This window comes from Salmo salar, chromosome ssa10 (assembly GCF_905237065.1).
Source record: "Salmo salar chromosome ssa10, Ssal_v3.1, whole genome shotgun sequence".
NCBI classification, from domain to species: domain Eukaryota; kingdom Metazoa; phylum Chordata; class Actinopteri; order Salmoniformes; family Salmonidae; genus Salmo; species Salmo salar.
In genome coordinates this window covers 24,310,487-24,326,190 of record NC_059451.1, presented here as the reverse complement: position 1 = coordinate 24,326,190, position 15,704 = coordinate 24,310,487, and the positions used below count along the sequence as shown (strand labels likewise).

Genomic DNA, 15,704 nt, shown 5'->3' with positions numbered 1-15,704 from the left:
TGTGAACAGAGTGCCCGATGGTGTTGGTGGGGTTATGGTATGGGCAGGCATAATCTACAGGCAACAAACACAATTGCATTTTATCGATGGCGATTTGAATGCACAGAGGTACCGTGACAAGATCCTGAGGCCTGTTGTTGTGCCATTAATCCGCCGCCATCACCTCATGTTTCAGCATGATAATGCACGACCCATGTCGCAAGGATCTGTACACAATTCCTGAAAGCTGAAAATGTCCCAGTCTTCCATGGCCTGCATTCTCACCAGAAAATGTTACCTGTTGAGCATGTTTGGGATGCTCTGGATTGATGGGTACGACAGGGTGTTCTAGTTCCTGCCAATATCCAAAAACTTTACACAGCCTTTGAAGAGGAGTGGGACAACATTCCACTGGCCACAATCAACAGCCTGATCAACTCTAAGAGAAGGAGATGTGTCACGCTTCATGAGGCAAATGGTGGTCACACCTGATACTGACTGGTTTTGTAATCCACGCCAAAACTTTTTTTTTAAGGTATCCCTACAGATGGAGCTCTGGCGCACTTACAGACCTGATAGAACTTTGGTTTCTGTGTGCAGTAGCAGTGAGGCAGCAGTGAGGCTGTGGAAACAAAGGCTTGGGGAGAGCATTTTTCATCTCCAGAGCTGTGGAGGGCGATGCAGGCAGACAGACGGGTGGGCCAGCCAGCACCAACCACTCTCCAAAGGCACGCTATCCACAGCAAGGGGGAACCTGCAGGAAGCCAGGACGTCTAGAGGAGTGCAAGCTGGTCACCGTCCAGCAGACGCTTTCTGAAAAAGTCAACAACAACCACAGGCACCTCTCTCCCACTCCCCCGTCTCAGTGCACTACATCCATATCTACATGTAGACCTGAGCCTCTGCTGCCTGCGTCTCTCCGTCTCTGGCCTGGTGTATAAATACCCCTATTTATTTACTCTGGTTCACTTTGCAGCTAAAGCACAGCCCTTGTCAGCGGGAGATGACATCACAGCTGTGGCCCCTTTCTCTGTGTTGGGGTCAGAGGTGGCGACGGGGCTGGCGGAGCAGTGGACCGTGAGGAGACTGTGAGTTCTGAGTTAGGAGCTGAACGTTCATGGGCCCCAGAACAGAAAAGGCTAAGTTACTGGGCTATTTTCCAGGCAGGTCACCCGTGATATCAGTCAGTATTCGACATCCATCCATGTCTGAGGACTTCGGGAGATGACGTGGAAACCGGCCACTAGGGGCATCAGTAAGTGCTGTCGGTTTTGCTAGGGCGTTCTGGATGGGGATGGCGGATGGGTGTAAGCATCTACTTGTGGTTCGAAAGGTTGCATGTTTGAATCCAGCGATAGAAAGTTGTTCTTGATGTTTTTGTTTTAAGCCTATCCCAAATCTTAACCCTTACCTTAACTATTCAGAGTTAATGCCTAAATTTAAGAATTGGGACTTAATGCCTAAACATAACCTTAAACACATTTAACGTTTGAGAAATTTGGATGAACGCCTAATTCTGACGTGAGACAGTGAGAGCTTGTTGCGATTTTCACTGTGACCTGGAGAGGGAGTCTCCTCAGCTGTAGCATTGTCAGCTTAGCAGGGACAGATCTGGTTTCTCCTCAGCAGGAGCTTGGGGTGCCCTGTGGTGCACTGTGACAGACACGTCTATTTCATTCAGCCCTGCCCCCGACACAGCTCAGTAGTCCTTCTCTGCTCTAGTAAAGACTTTAGGTTGAGACTTTCTGCTGTGCTGACATAGCATACAGTATGGGCCTCTCACATATTGTGGTTAGGTTGGTAAAAATATCCAGGGGGCATTGCCTTCCTATGCATACACAGAGTTTTGTTTCTCTAATTTAATACGTGTTAAACTGAAGATCATACGCTGAGTCTGAGATGATACGCTGAGTCTGAGATGATACGCTGAGTCTGAGATGATACGCTGAGTCTGAGATGATACGCTGAGTCTGAGATGATACGCTGAGTGACCAGAGAAATAAAGATCTCCCTTGTCTCGACAGGGTCACGGAGAGCACTGATGAAGACAAGCTGTGTTCAAAACACACATCTCCCGGGTGTCAAATCAAATCATGACAGAACACTTTTCAGTGTGTTCATTGGATGGCTCTCGTATAAATAACGCATATTTAAAGGGAGGAATTAGGTAACATATGACCTGGTCTTTAGTCAAATGTTTACATTCCATGGCTGGTGTGTTAGGATGGGTCTGGAGCGCTCCTCTGGCCGCAGGGCCTGGAGACAAGTGATGGAAAAAACAGTCGTCTCCTCTGCTCCCTAACCTGGCTCCTTCTGGCTCCATGCTCCCTCCCTCTCTCTTTCTCGCTCCATGTCTTGGGGCTGTCGCTGTCCCACTGCTCAACTGTACACACCTGGATCTGAACACACAGAACAGAAGAGTAGGAGAGTATAGTTCAAACACCGGGCCTCTCCTACTATGTGTCTACTATGGTTGGTACTACGACTTTGCAACTACGTTGATTGTTACATTGTTGGAAAGAAACCCCAAAGGAAACACTGGTAGATGTTCAACATCCATCCTCTTTACGAGTGACGTTAGAGGATGATGTCAAGCCTCATATGACTCCTAGTACAAATATGTAGAAAACTGCCGGGCAACACGTATCAGACAGGATATTTCCTGGCTCCGTTGGCAGGCGGAGGGCCAACCCCCGCTCTAATGACTTAATTGGCTTCTTAATGACTAAATTGCCCTTCTGCTACCCAGAACCACTTAGGCTATTATACACTGGCCAGAACAGTGGCTTACTGGGTTCCAGTGAGGAAGAGAGGCCAGATGTGGATGTAGAGTGAGTGGTGGGAGTGACGACTGTCGCTACAGGATATCAAAGAGATGGGGTGAATACAGGTTATATACTATTGGTTCAGTTAGACACAAGTTGGTCAGTTTCTTGCCGGTCAAGGATAATACTTGGTATTTCTATTCTATTCCATTCTATGGTTACTCCATAGAGCCACATCTCTGTGGTCTTGAGAAACACCATGTCCCCTCTCCCACCTCTCAATACCTGGCCAGAGGAGAGGACCTACTGTAGATAAGTCATGGATTCACCACACTGTCACTGAGGTAGCCACTATAGCGAGACAGTGGGCTAGAGAGAGTGCTATCCCATACCGTTGGGTTCCCAGTACCAAAACCATCCCTTTCCTGTTTCAAACGGAACACGGGTACCCATCTTTGTTTTAATGGCCGCTCGTCACGCTACGGATCATTATCCTCCTACTCCTGCTCTTTCTCTCATAGCTGACACTGTCTCTCTTTCTCACATACACACACCGCAGTGATCCATGCAGTGAAATACACACACGTACACACACGGACAATGAGAACATGGGTAACAAACGCCAAGCAGATCAGTCTAGGGGCAACAAAACAATGGAAACAAAACAGTGGATTTGGAGGTGGTCTCGCTGTGCCTCTGGGCAGGGGCATGTTTTTTCCTGGCAGGGTAGGTTGGATTGCGTTGTCTGAGGTAGCGGCTGATTGATCGCAGACAGGAATGTGACTCAGTGATTTCCTGAGCAACCACAGTTTCCCTGCTTGGAACCCTGTTGTCTGTCAGAGCGGGATAACCATCTTAGATCTGAATCACATACATTACAACCACCTTAACATTGCAGCTCCATGACTTGGTGTTGATGTGTTGTTGTCTGTGCACAAATGCTCACAGTCACAGATCACTAGCCTTGAGAAATTAAGTGTTTGTTTGTGTGTGTGTGTGTGTGTGTGTGTGTGTGTGTGTGTGTGTGTGTGTGTGTGTGTGTGTGTGTGTGTGTGTGTGTGTGTGTGTGTGTGTGTGTGTGTGTGTGTGTGTGTGTGCGAGCGCGTGTTTGTGCGTGTGTCACCCTCATAGGCAGGCTTGTCAGGGCTTAGGGGAGCATTAGTGGAGGCCTTTCACTGAACCCTGCTTTAATATGACCCATGCGTTTCCTCTACCCTCTGTGCCCTGTCCCCAGTTATACACACGCCAGTGAAGCACTTCAGTTCCGCTCACCCCCACCTCACCCCCAGTCTCACCCCAGTCTCACCCCCACCCCACCTCAGCCCCACCTCAGCCTCACCTCACCCCCATCTCAGCCCACCTCACCCCCACCTCACCCAAATCTCAGCCCCACCTCACCCCCACTTCAGCTCCACTCAGCCCCACCTCAACCCCGTCTCACCCCGACCTCACCTCACCCCTTCAACGCCCTCAAAGCGTTTGATGCTCGACTCTGCACCTCTGTACCAATCTTGTGTATTATTAAAGAGGAAGTGAAACTCAGTTCTGAGTCTTTGAGTCTTTACCTATATCCCTAAGGAAGGAGTCCATAACTGTTTGAGGATGATTGGTTAAGCAGGGATGCTCTTAGACTGGCCATTTTCTTTGTTGAATCAGTCCTGATTGAGGTCACACCCCAGACTATTCCTCTACTGCCACTGACAGAGTCAGAGTGGTGATGACTCAGGTCGTCCATCCACCCCAGCCCACAGACTGATGTGAAACCCGCCAGTTGAAGCTCTTGAAATGGAGCTCCGCTCATAAACTTTTACTGGGGTGCACATAAATCCACTGATTCCCGCTGTTCCCCCGCGCAACCGCGTGGAATGACGCCCACCCCCCCAGTTCCCTTGTCCCTCCCCAGGCCAGCAAGGAGGGAAGGCAGGACGCAGGCTCCACTGACATTAACAAGGCCTCAAACACACAGGCACTGATACCAACTCACTGAGCTCTGTGGGGAGAAATTACAGCAGAGCAGTTAGTCCAAACCCCATTCATCCATGTTTAAAAGCACTCGGCTCAGTCAAAGTTATTTTTGTTGATGGATAGTTTCATGAGAACACGTTGATCCCTGGGTCCAGCTTGGCTCTGGGTTGACCCAGTGATGGAGTAGTAAGGTCAGGGCTGGAAGGGATAGCTGCAGTGCCCACCAGTGTTAACACAATGTTATCAGTAAGGAAGAGATCCTTCCCAGTGTTCTGATAGGAAGGTCATGTTTCACTCCCCATCCCCGTCTCTGATGGATCGGCAAGGGTGTAACTGGAATACATGACCTCATAGTGTGTCTGGGGGTGGGAGTGTGTGTTTGTTTGCGTGTGTGTCAGTGGAGGCTGGTGACGTGAAAAATTGAGGAGGATGGGAGACCCACGGCACGGAGACGACAAAGTGTGTTTAAAAAAATCAAATTATTTTAACCTAAAGCATTTAATAGAGACAATTATAGTACAATATTATGGGGAATGGGAATGAGAGGGCTACTTACACATTGCTGGGAAGGAATCACAGCAGTGGTTGAATGAGGGTATGAGTCATGTGTTGAGGTTTTCAGAGGTTTGACTTCAGTGCAGGACAGGGGTTGAGGTGTTCAGAGGCTTCAGTGCAGGACAGGCTCACCATGAATGGACCGTGTTGGAGAAGAGCTCAACTCTTCCACTGAGGGCAGGACAGGATTTGACTGGGAAGACAAAAAACAAAAACACACTACTCTACATAGACAATTGGCAGGTCTACTCACATTTCTTGGAGAGGAGAGGGCACATGAGACGTGGCTTCAGTCAGGAGAATTGACAACGGTAGTGGTCATCACCTCTTAATCAGGGAACAGGAGGGGACTTAACTGGAAATACAAATAGTATATACATTCCATTACAGCAGCACCACCATAGGTTTGGTCAACAATTTTCTCCATGAAGTTAAGCTCAGACATCTCAGAATTCACAAAGTCAAACACAGACTGTGCATCTCTCCCACTCGACACATCAAAATAGCTCAAGAAATGTTCCTGGATAAAGCCCTGATCAGACTGGTGGCACAATAGGACCCAGAGTGATGGGGCAATTTTTTCCCACTTATCTGGTAACCTAACCAGGAAAACTCCGGACCCTACCCTATGACAGTGATTAATCAGTTTTAAAAAGGTTTTATACTGGCTATGACGGGATCCCTTTTTCTGATCAGGTCTGTTTTTAAACTCCTGGAAAAAACTCATGGCCATGGGGAGGATGAAAACCCTGTCAAACTGCAGCAGATGAATTATATTTAGACTAGACTAACAGGGGGGTTTCCTCGACCCAGACACAGAGACAACAACTGATGGAGAACAGAACTCACAGGGCCGAGCTTCCTTTATGCATGTTTGTATAGCGCAGGCCTATGCATCTGTAGGCCTAATAAAACATTTAGTCACATCTCTGTCTATGACATCACTATTATGTTGATTGATTCATTCCAGGTAATAATTTGGGATTAAAAAGGTCTAGGCAACCTAGCCAGTCCAAATTTGCATATAAACCAGATTTGATCACGTTCACAATTTGTTTACCCTACCAATTTGTTTACCCTCACCAGATGGACAGGATGGATAGGCTGCATGCAGATGCTATTATTAGTAGCCTACAGTTGATCATACTGAATAATTGTCTCGTTTTCTTTCCATACATCATGTCAGATCTGTAATGTTTAGGTGTGCCTGTAATGAAACATTTATGTAAAGAGTTTTTGCTTGTGTCTGTCCAGAGTGATGATGTGTTATCACCTTTGCTAAATAAATACCGGAGGAAAGTGGAAAGCCTACTTGAGCTCGCGCGAAAAAATGCACTACGTCAACCTTTCTTTTTAAATCTCATTTTTAATGGATGATGCGTTGGAAGCAATCAAATCATTCGGAATTGATTTCGACATCCCAGAGAAGGCAGTACAAACTTCCATATGCTCAGCAAGTGAAGCATCTTAGCGTTCAATTACCTCTGCAAGCTCCTTATAGTTGACCTTGTTAGCTGAACTTTCCCACTCGTCCACTACATTGTTGCGAGCATTAACTAGCCATTCTGGAGGAGAGAACTGCACTCTGGTAGCTAGCTACTTGCACCTAAAGTTAGCAAGACAAATTGAAATAAATTGAACTAACTCCACACAAAAAATTAAGTTCTAAAACCAAGAAAACAATATATAATCTACCTCCACCTGTAGTTTGAAGAAACGTATTTGAATTGAATAATATCCTAAAAATGCTCAACTATCACTATTCACTCTTATCTTTATCCAATATGCCACCAACTCACCAAGCTTCTCAACACATAGAAGCCCCATAATGCTCTGTGGAACAACAACAATACACCACCCTAGGTTCGTTCTCTGATCGTAATCTGTTCATATTGCAAAAGTGTTAATTGATTGGAGGACATCCTCCGGAAGTGGTTATAATTACCTTCTAGGTCTATGGAAGGGGGTGAGGCCTACAAGCCTCCTAGGTTTTGTATTAAAGTCAATGTAGCCACAGGAGGACGGGAATTGTAATTTCTGCTTCCAACGCACACCCTCAAACACGTAGATCCCCTGAACACAGCTCACTCTCCAGATCCCAATCACCTGAATTCTAATCACCTGTATGTCATTATCACACACTATTTAGTTCAGTTCTTTGCACCCCATCACTGTGAGGTATTGTTTGTTTTGAGACACACGTCTTTCTGAGCTCTGGGTTTCCCGTGATTTACTCCTCCCGTGTATGATAGTTTTTGCCTGCCTCACTAACGACGCCTTTTGCCTATTCCCTGCCTGTACTTTAGCCTATCGGATTTCTTGTTATCTATCTATTGCCTGATCTCCCGGACTACGTTACTAGCCTTTTCCCTGCCTGTACTGTTGCTCTTTTGGACCCCCTGTGTATGACCTTCCGCCTTCCCCTGGACCCAGCTACCTGCCTCCTCCTGTGTATGACCTTCTGCCTTCCCCTGGACCCAGCTACCTGCCTCCTCCTGTGGTCCTTTACAACAAACACCTGCTGCGCCCTGCGCTTGAAACCAGCTCTCTGTCTCCCATCATACTCATTACAGGAATAGCTGTTAGGCTACACCATGGTGCTAGCCTAGAGTGTGTTGTTGAGACTACTGTAGACCTTCATTGCAAAATAGTGAGTTTTAATCAGGTATTTGGTGACGTGAATATATTTAGTATGGTTTTATCTAAAAAGGATAACTTTTAAATGTTTCATTAAATTTTAGTTTTTGAATTCACTGAGTTCCTCTGAGGAGCCTCCACTGGTGTGCGTGTTTACATGTGTATGTCCGTACCTAGTGATGTGTGTGTGTGTGTGTGTTTACATGTGTATGTCCATATCTAATGATGTGTGTGTGTGTTTACATGTGTATGTCCGTACCTAGTGATGTGTGTGCGTGTTTGCATGTGTATGTCCATACCTAGTGATGTGTGTGTTTGCATGTGTATGTCCGTACCTAATGATGTGTGTGTGTGTTTGCATGTGTATGTCCGTATCTAATGATGTGTGTGTTTGCATGTGTATGTCCGTACCTAATGATGTGTGTGTGTGTTTGCATGTGTATGTCCGTACCTAGTGATGTGTGTGTGTGTTTACATGTGTATGTCCGTACCTAGTGATGTGTGTGTGTTTACATGTGTATGTCCGTACCTAGTGATGTGTGTGCGTGTTTACATGTGTATGTCCGTACCTAATGATGTGTGTGTGTGTGTTTACATGTGTATGTCCGTACCTAGTGATGTGTGTGCGTGTTTACATGTGTATGTCCGTACCTAATGATGTGTGTGTGTGTGTTTACATGTGTATGTCCGTACCTAGTGATGTGTGTGTGTGTTTACATGTGTATGTCCGTACCTAATGATGTGTGTGCGTGTTTGCATGTGTATGTCCGTACCTAGTGATGTGTGTGTTTACATGTGTATGTCCGTACCTAGTGATGTGTGTGTTTACATGTGTATGTCCGTACCTAGTGATGTGTGTGCGTGTTTACATGTGTATGTCCGTACCTAATGATGTGTGTGTGTGTGTTTACATGTGTATGTCCGTACCTAGTGATGTGTGTGCGTGTTTACATGTGTATGTCCGTACCTAATGATGTGTGTGCGTGCATGTTTGGTGCATTTGAAATATGATTAAACACAGTTGAGCGTGGGGTTAGCGGTTTGAAATCCCATGCCAAAACAACAGCTCAGGCCCTCAATGGGGAGGCTTAATAACAAAGAAAAAATGCTGCGACCATGAAAATGTTTCACTTTGTTAAAACCCCAACTGCTAATCTTTGGGCGATAAACACATTCTACGTCCATGTTCCCTCCACTGCCGGAAGAGTTCAGGAATTTGCTGAATTCAGGCCTCGGGTTCACCTTTCAAAGTTTTATTCCCAGGCACTTCTTAGAGACAGATTTAATTGACTAAGGGGGTAGGATGCTCTCTCCTCAACTCCAATTTCCTGATAATCTCCACCAACGGAGTTGAGCAGAGACCAGGCTTTGTGACATGAATTTCTGACTACATCGATTTGCCTAAGGTCAATATATAAAATGATTATTATGAAACTCTTACATTGTACCTATGTTTGTCCTCTGTAGTTGCTTGCCTTTCTTTGTTTGCTGAAATCCATACTTTTTCAATAAATGTTGATCAAATGTGTCAATTAAATCTCAACAAGGAAACTGTCAGTCGTTGTATTTGATTAAGTTTTTATTAAAACATTTGTATATCAGCAAACAAAGAAAGGCACGCATCCCCAGAGGACAAACATACTGTAGGCTCAAGGTAAGTGACACGTTTTATAATTGACATTTTTTGAAGTATTGACCTTGGGCGAATTGATGTAGTCGGAACTGAAATCCACAAAGCCTGGTCTCTGCTCTACTTCGTTGGTGGAATTCATCAGAAACATCCTTCTCCATGGAGTTGAGTTTAGTCAGCTACCCTCTTTTCTGCCCCTCAAATGACCCTCATCCCTCAATCCCTCCACCCTCCCTCCCTACCTTCTCTGCTGTCGTACATGATTCCCTGTGATTGGCTCAATGGTGGAGCGCAGGTTAGTGGTTGTGCTCTATTGTTCAGGTCAGTTGTAGAGCTGGGATTTGGGATTATGGAATGTTGGCTCCCCTTCTGCTGACGTGTGACCTCTATAGGCCTTACCTTGAGAGCAAGGAAACAGGGAGAGGAGAGAGAGAATGGAGGGAGGGAGGGAGCGCAAAGGAGAATAGGAGTGAGAGAGAGAGAAAAGTGGATATAGAGAAATAGGAGATAGAAACATAATAGGGGAGGGGCATGAGAAAAGAGAGAGATTCAGCAGACCCACGCCACTCAGAGTCAGAGCAAGATGAAAAAGAAATCAAAATAAATGACTCAATTTGGATGTGGAAAAGAGAGGTAGAGAAAGGGCAAAAAACACAGGAAACCTTTTACTTTCTTCACTGGGCAGGTTTTACCAAAACAAAAGAGATGTGCTTTGCTCTGCTGTGAGATTTCTCTCCCCTTTCTCCTCTCTCTCTCTCCTCTGTCTCTCCACTCAATTTCACCTGTCATTCACCGGTGGAGTTTTTCCCCCCTTTCCCAAGGCAAATGTTCTCTACCTCTCTTTTGTGCTCGCTGGAACAGTTTAAATACAGTACCAGTCAAAAGTTTGGACACACCTACTCATTCCAGTTTTTTTTTTTTTTTTTTTACTATTTTCTACATTGTAGAATAATAATAAAGACATCAGAACTATGAAATAACACATGTAGTAACCAAAAAAGTGTGAAACAAATCAAAATATACTGCTCAAAAAAATAAAGGGAACACTTAAACAACACATCCTAGATCTGAATGAAAGAAATAATCTTATTAAATACTTTTTTCTTTACATAGTTGAATGTGCTGACAACAAAATCACACAAAAATAATCAATGGAAATCCAATTTATCAACCCATGGAGGTCTGGATTTGGAGTCACACTCAAAATTAAAGTGGAAAACCACACTACAGGCTGATCCAACTTTGATGTAATGTCCTTAAAACAAGTCAAAATGAGGCTCAGTAGTTTGTGTGGCCCTAACCCTAACCTCCCTACGCATGGGCATGCTCCTGATGAGGTGGCGGACAGTCTGTGGTGCAACGTGGCGTTGGTGGATGGAGCGAGACATGATGTCCCAGATGTGCTCAATTGGATTCAGGTCTGGGGAACGGGCGGGCCAGTCCATAGCATCAATGCCTTCCTCTTGCAGGAACTGCTGACACACTCCAGCCACATGAGGTCTAGCATTGTCTTGCATTAGGAGGAACCCAGGGCCAACCGCACCAGCATATGGTCTCACAAGGGGTCTGAGGATCTCATCTCGGTACCTAATGGCAGTCAGGCTACCTCTGGCGAGCACATGGAGGACTGTGCGGCCCCCCAAAGAAATGCCACCCCACACCATGACTGACCCACCGCCAAACCGGTCATGCTGGAGGATGTTACAGGCAGCAGAACGTTCTCCACAGCATCTCCAGACTCTGTCACATCTGTCACGTGCTCAGTGTGAACCTGCTTTCATCTGTGAAGAGCACAGGGCGCCAGTGGCGAATTTGCCAATCTTGGTGTTCTCTGGCAAATGCCAAACGTCCTGCACGGTGATGGGCTGTAAGCACAACCCCCACCTGTGGACGTCGGGCCCTCATACCACCCTCATGGAGTCTGTTTCTGACCGTTTGAGCAGACACATGCACATTTGTGGCCTGCTGGAGATCATTTTGCAGGGCTCTGGCAGTGCTTCTCCTGCTCCTCCTTGCACAAAGGTGGAGGAAGCGGTCCTGCTGCTGGGTTGTTGCCCTCCTACAGCCTCCTCCACGTCTCCTGATGTACTGGCCTGTCTCCTGGTAGCGCCTCCCTGCTCTGGACACTACGCTGACAGACACAGCAAACCTTCTTGCCACAGCTCGCATTGATGTGCCATCCTGGATGAGCTGCACTACCTGAGCCACTTGTGTGGGTTGTAGACTCCGTCTCATGCTACCACTAGAGTGAAAGCACCGCCAGCATTCAAAAGTGACCAAAACATCAGCCAGGAAGCATAGGAACTGAGAAGTGGTCTGTGGTCCCCACCTGCAGAACCACTCCTTTATTGGGGGTGTCTTGCTAATTGCCTGTAATTTCCACCTGTTGTCTATTCCATTTGCACAACAGCATGTGAAATTTATTGTCAATCAGTGTTGCTTCCTAAGTGGACAGTTTGATTTCACAGAAGTGTGATTGACTTGGAGTTACATTGTGTTGTTTAAGTGTTCCCTTTATTTTTTTGATCAGTATATTTTGTATTTGAGATTCTTCAAAGTAGCCACCCTTTGCCTTGATGACAGCTTTGCGCACTCTTGGCATTATCTCAACCAGCTACACCTAGAATGCTTTTCCAACAGTCTTGAAGGAGTTGTTGGCTGCTTTTTCTTTACTCTGCGGTCCAACTCATCTCAAACCAACTCAATTGGGTTGAGGTCGGGTGATTGTGGAGGCCAGGTCATCTGATGCAGCACTCCTTCACTCTCCTTCTTGGTCACATAGCCATTACATAGCCTGGAAATGTGTTGGGTCATTGTCCTGTTGAAAAACAAATGATAGTCCCATTAAACGCAAACCAAATGGGATGGCGTATCATTGCAGAATGCTGTTGTAGCCATGCTGGTTAAGTGTGCCTTGAATTCTAAATAAATCACTGACAGTGTCACCAGCAAAGCACCCCCACACCATCACATCTCCTCCTCCATGCTTCACGGTGGGAACTACACATGGGGAGATCATCCGTTCACCTATTCTGCTCTCACAAAGACACGTGGTTGGAACCAAAAGTCTCAAATTCGGACTCATCAGACCAAAGGACAGATTTCCACCAGTCTAATGTCCATTGCTCCTGTTTCTTGGCCCAAGCAAGTCTCTTCTTCTTATGGTGTCCTTTAGTAGTGGTTTCTTTGCAGCAATCAACCATGAAGGCCTGATTCACGCAGTCTCCTCTGAAGAGTTGATGTTGAGATGTGTCTGTTACTTGAACTCTGTAAAGCATTTATTTGGGCTGCAATTTCTGAGGCTGGCAACTCTAATGAACATATCCTCTGCAGCAGAGGTAACTCTGGGTCTTCCTTTCCTGTGTCGGTCCTCATGAGAGACAGTTTCACCATAGCACCTAATGGTTTTTGCGACTGCACTCAAAGTTCTTGAAATTTTCCGAATTGACTGACCTTCATGTCTTAAAGTAATGATGGACTGTCATTTCTCTTTGCTTATTTGAGCTGTTCTTGCCATAATATGGACTTGGTCTTTTACCAAATAGGGCTATCTTCTGTATACCACGCCTACCTTGTCACAACACAACTGATTGGCTCAAACGCATGAAGAAGGAAAGAAATGAACTTTTAACAGGGCACACCTGTTAATTGAATTGCATTCCAGGTGACTACCTCATGAAGCTGGTTGAAAGAATGCCAAGAGTGTGCAAACTGTCATCAAGGCAAAGGGTGGCTACTTTGAAGAATCTCAAATATAAAATATATTTTGATATGTTTAACACTTTTTTGGTTACTACATGATTCCATATGTGTTATTTCATAGTTTTGTTGTCTTCACTATTATTCTACAATGTTGAAAATAGTAAAAATAAAGAAAAACCCTGGAATGAGTAAGTGTGTTTAAACTTTTGAGACCGTATATCAAACATATGGCAGCGTTTATAGAAGGCAAATCCCATTTACAAAAAGATTTCTGCAGCCGTAGTCCCTGAGAATAGTGGTTGTTCAGGGATTATATATGTCCTGATATCCCCAAACAGGGAGAGGACAGCAGACAGGAGGAGATAGTGTGGGAGAGATTGAGAGAAAAGGAGAGAGCAGGAGAGTGCTGGCCAGAACAGGAGAGACCAGAAAAGAGAGTAGAAGAGAGAGCAGGGCAGAGAAGAGAAGGAGAAAGTGCAAGACAGAGAAGGGAGATAACATGAAGGAGAGAGAGAAGAGATCAGTAGAGCGAGGGGTTTTATGTATCCCTGCTAAGATACTGTAAACTGGGTCCATGGCTCTCTCACCTCTCTCTGACAGGCCTGCCTCTCTGAAGCTGCCTCTGTGGTGTGCATCATGTGATGGGTAATTGGCCTGTGGTTCCACCACAGTTGTGCAAACAGATTAGCAGTGAAACGTGTCGGCTTGCAGGGCTCTCGCAGGGCTCGGAGGTGAATGTGTGTTCTGTGCTGTCTGAATCACAGATGTGGGTCTGTGTGGGAAAGAGTTTGATGGACTAATGGATTAATTGTGATCGGGTGGAGCAATTGGCTTATACAGTACATGCATTCCCACACCCGTACACACACACACACACACACACACACACACACACACACACACACACACACACACACACAGTACATGCAAACAGCAGAGACGCTGTATAGATACCCTAGTATAGTGTTAATTGTCCAGTCGTCCTTGTACCATAGCCTAAATGACTATGCTGTGAACACAGACCCTTTTGGAGAGAAAGGAGCTCAGTTTTGTGAGTAGACTCTACACACCATCAGCATTCCGGCAGCAAAGCTAAGGAGACAGAGACAGAGAGCGAGGGAGAGAGGGAGAGTAAGTAAGAAAGCGTCTGAACACGCAGGGCCATTCAGATATGTGAGTTTAGCTTGGCTCAGAAAAGTCAGTGTGTAAGCAGCCGGGGTAATTGGTTTCTGATGCCCCTGTCAGCCATGTGCCAGACCACCTGCCTGGGGTGGGAGGAGGAGGGAGAGGGGAGGAGAGGAGGGGGAGGAAAAGGGTGAGTAACAGCATCTCCATTTGCCACCCAAGGTGAATGCCCAACTCAGCTCACCCGAGCCCAAGCTATCCATAACCAACCCTCTCACCATAGCTCTGGCTGTGCCCCCATGGCTCAGGGCTGTAGCAGACTTTACAGTATGTGGCCTATGTCCCTGTGTCCCTGTCCCTTTATTGTGATGGTCAGTCAGCCAAATGGGGGGGGTGGATGGAGACCTGTCCTCGTTGTTGGATGCCAGCGGATGTGGCCACAGGCTCTTATGTCACAAAGCAACTTTACAGATCTCTTAATATGAAAAATATGGGGCCTAGACCGAGAACGCCAGAACCGTTTAAAGAGCTCAAGCCCTGTTATTTTACAGAGAAGCATTAGCAAATCCCCTCTTTTGATATATGTACATACTGTTGATTCTCGCAGGTAATACCCTCAAACACAGCTTACTGAATCCTAAAGACAGTACATGTGTTTATGTCATTGTCAGGCAAAACTCTCTGAGCAAAGCTCATGGATAGGGAGAGAGAGTTGGAATGGAAACACGCCTTTTTTATTGCCTTGACAAAAACCGAGGAAGAAAGAGAGAGAGGAAGGGAAAGAGAGAGAGAGAGCTTGAGTGGAGCAGACCCCCCCAAAGACTATGCTCAGCTGTGGTGGCAGCCAACTCAAGCACTTGCGCCGGTGGTGTGAATGGCCTTTTAATGCCTGCTAACAGCCTGGGTGTTTAGCAGGATGGAGATAGGATGGGGGTGACGACAGACAGCGTATGGACTCCCTGCTCTGCTGACTCCCTGCTTTGTCTCAGGGGCCCGGGACCCTCTTCACCTGCAGCTTCCCCTCTTACACACTGACACATAACTACTACATTCTACCACCTTTATTACACCCACTGTGTACACTCTCTGTACCTTGATTACACACTATTAACACACTGTGTACAGTCATAGGGTTAGTTACACCATACAAAAAGCTCCTCAAGTACATAATATCATCACATTGATACTGTATGCTCTTGTTCTCACAAGACTGTCTCTGTTTCAAAGTTCCAATTAATGTTCAGACAGTCATTAGTGACTTTTTAACTGCAGTTAGTGTATGTGGTGCATGTGTATGACCTGGAACAGATGTACTGTACCGTACAGTGAAACTGACAGCTGGAGGA

General features: G+C 46.0%; 1 protein-coding gene across 1 annotated transcript in view; it reads left to right on the top strand.

Moving 5' to 3' along the window:
* trabd2b (TraB domain containing 2B) overlaps positions 1 to 15,704 on the top strand; it is a 102,168-nt gene that overhangs the window by 8,753 nt on the left and 77,711 nt on the right. The window lies entirely within an intron of this gene.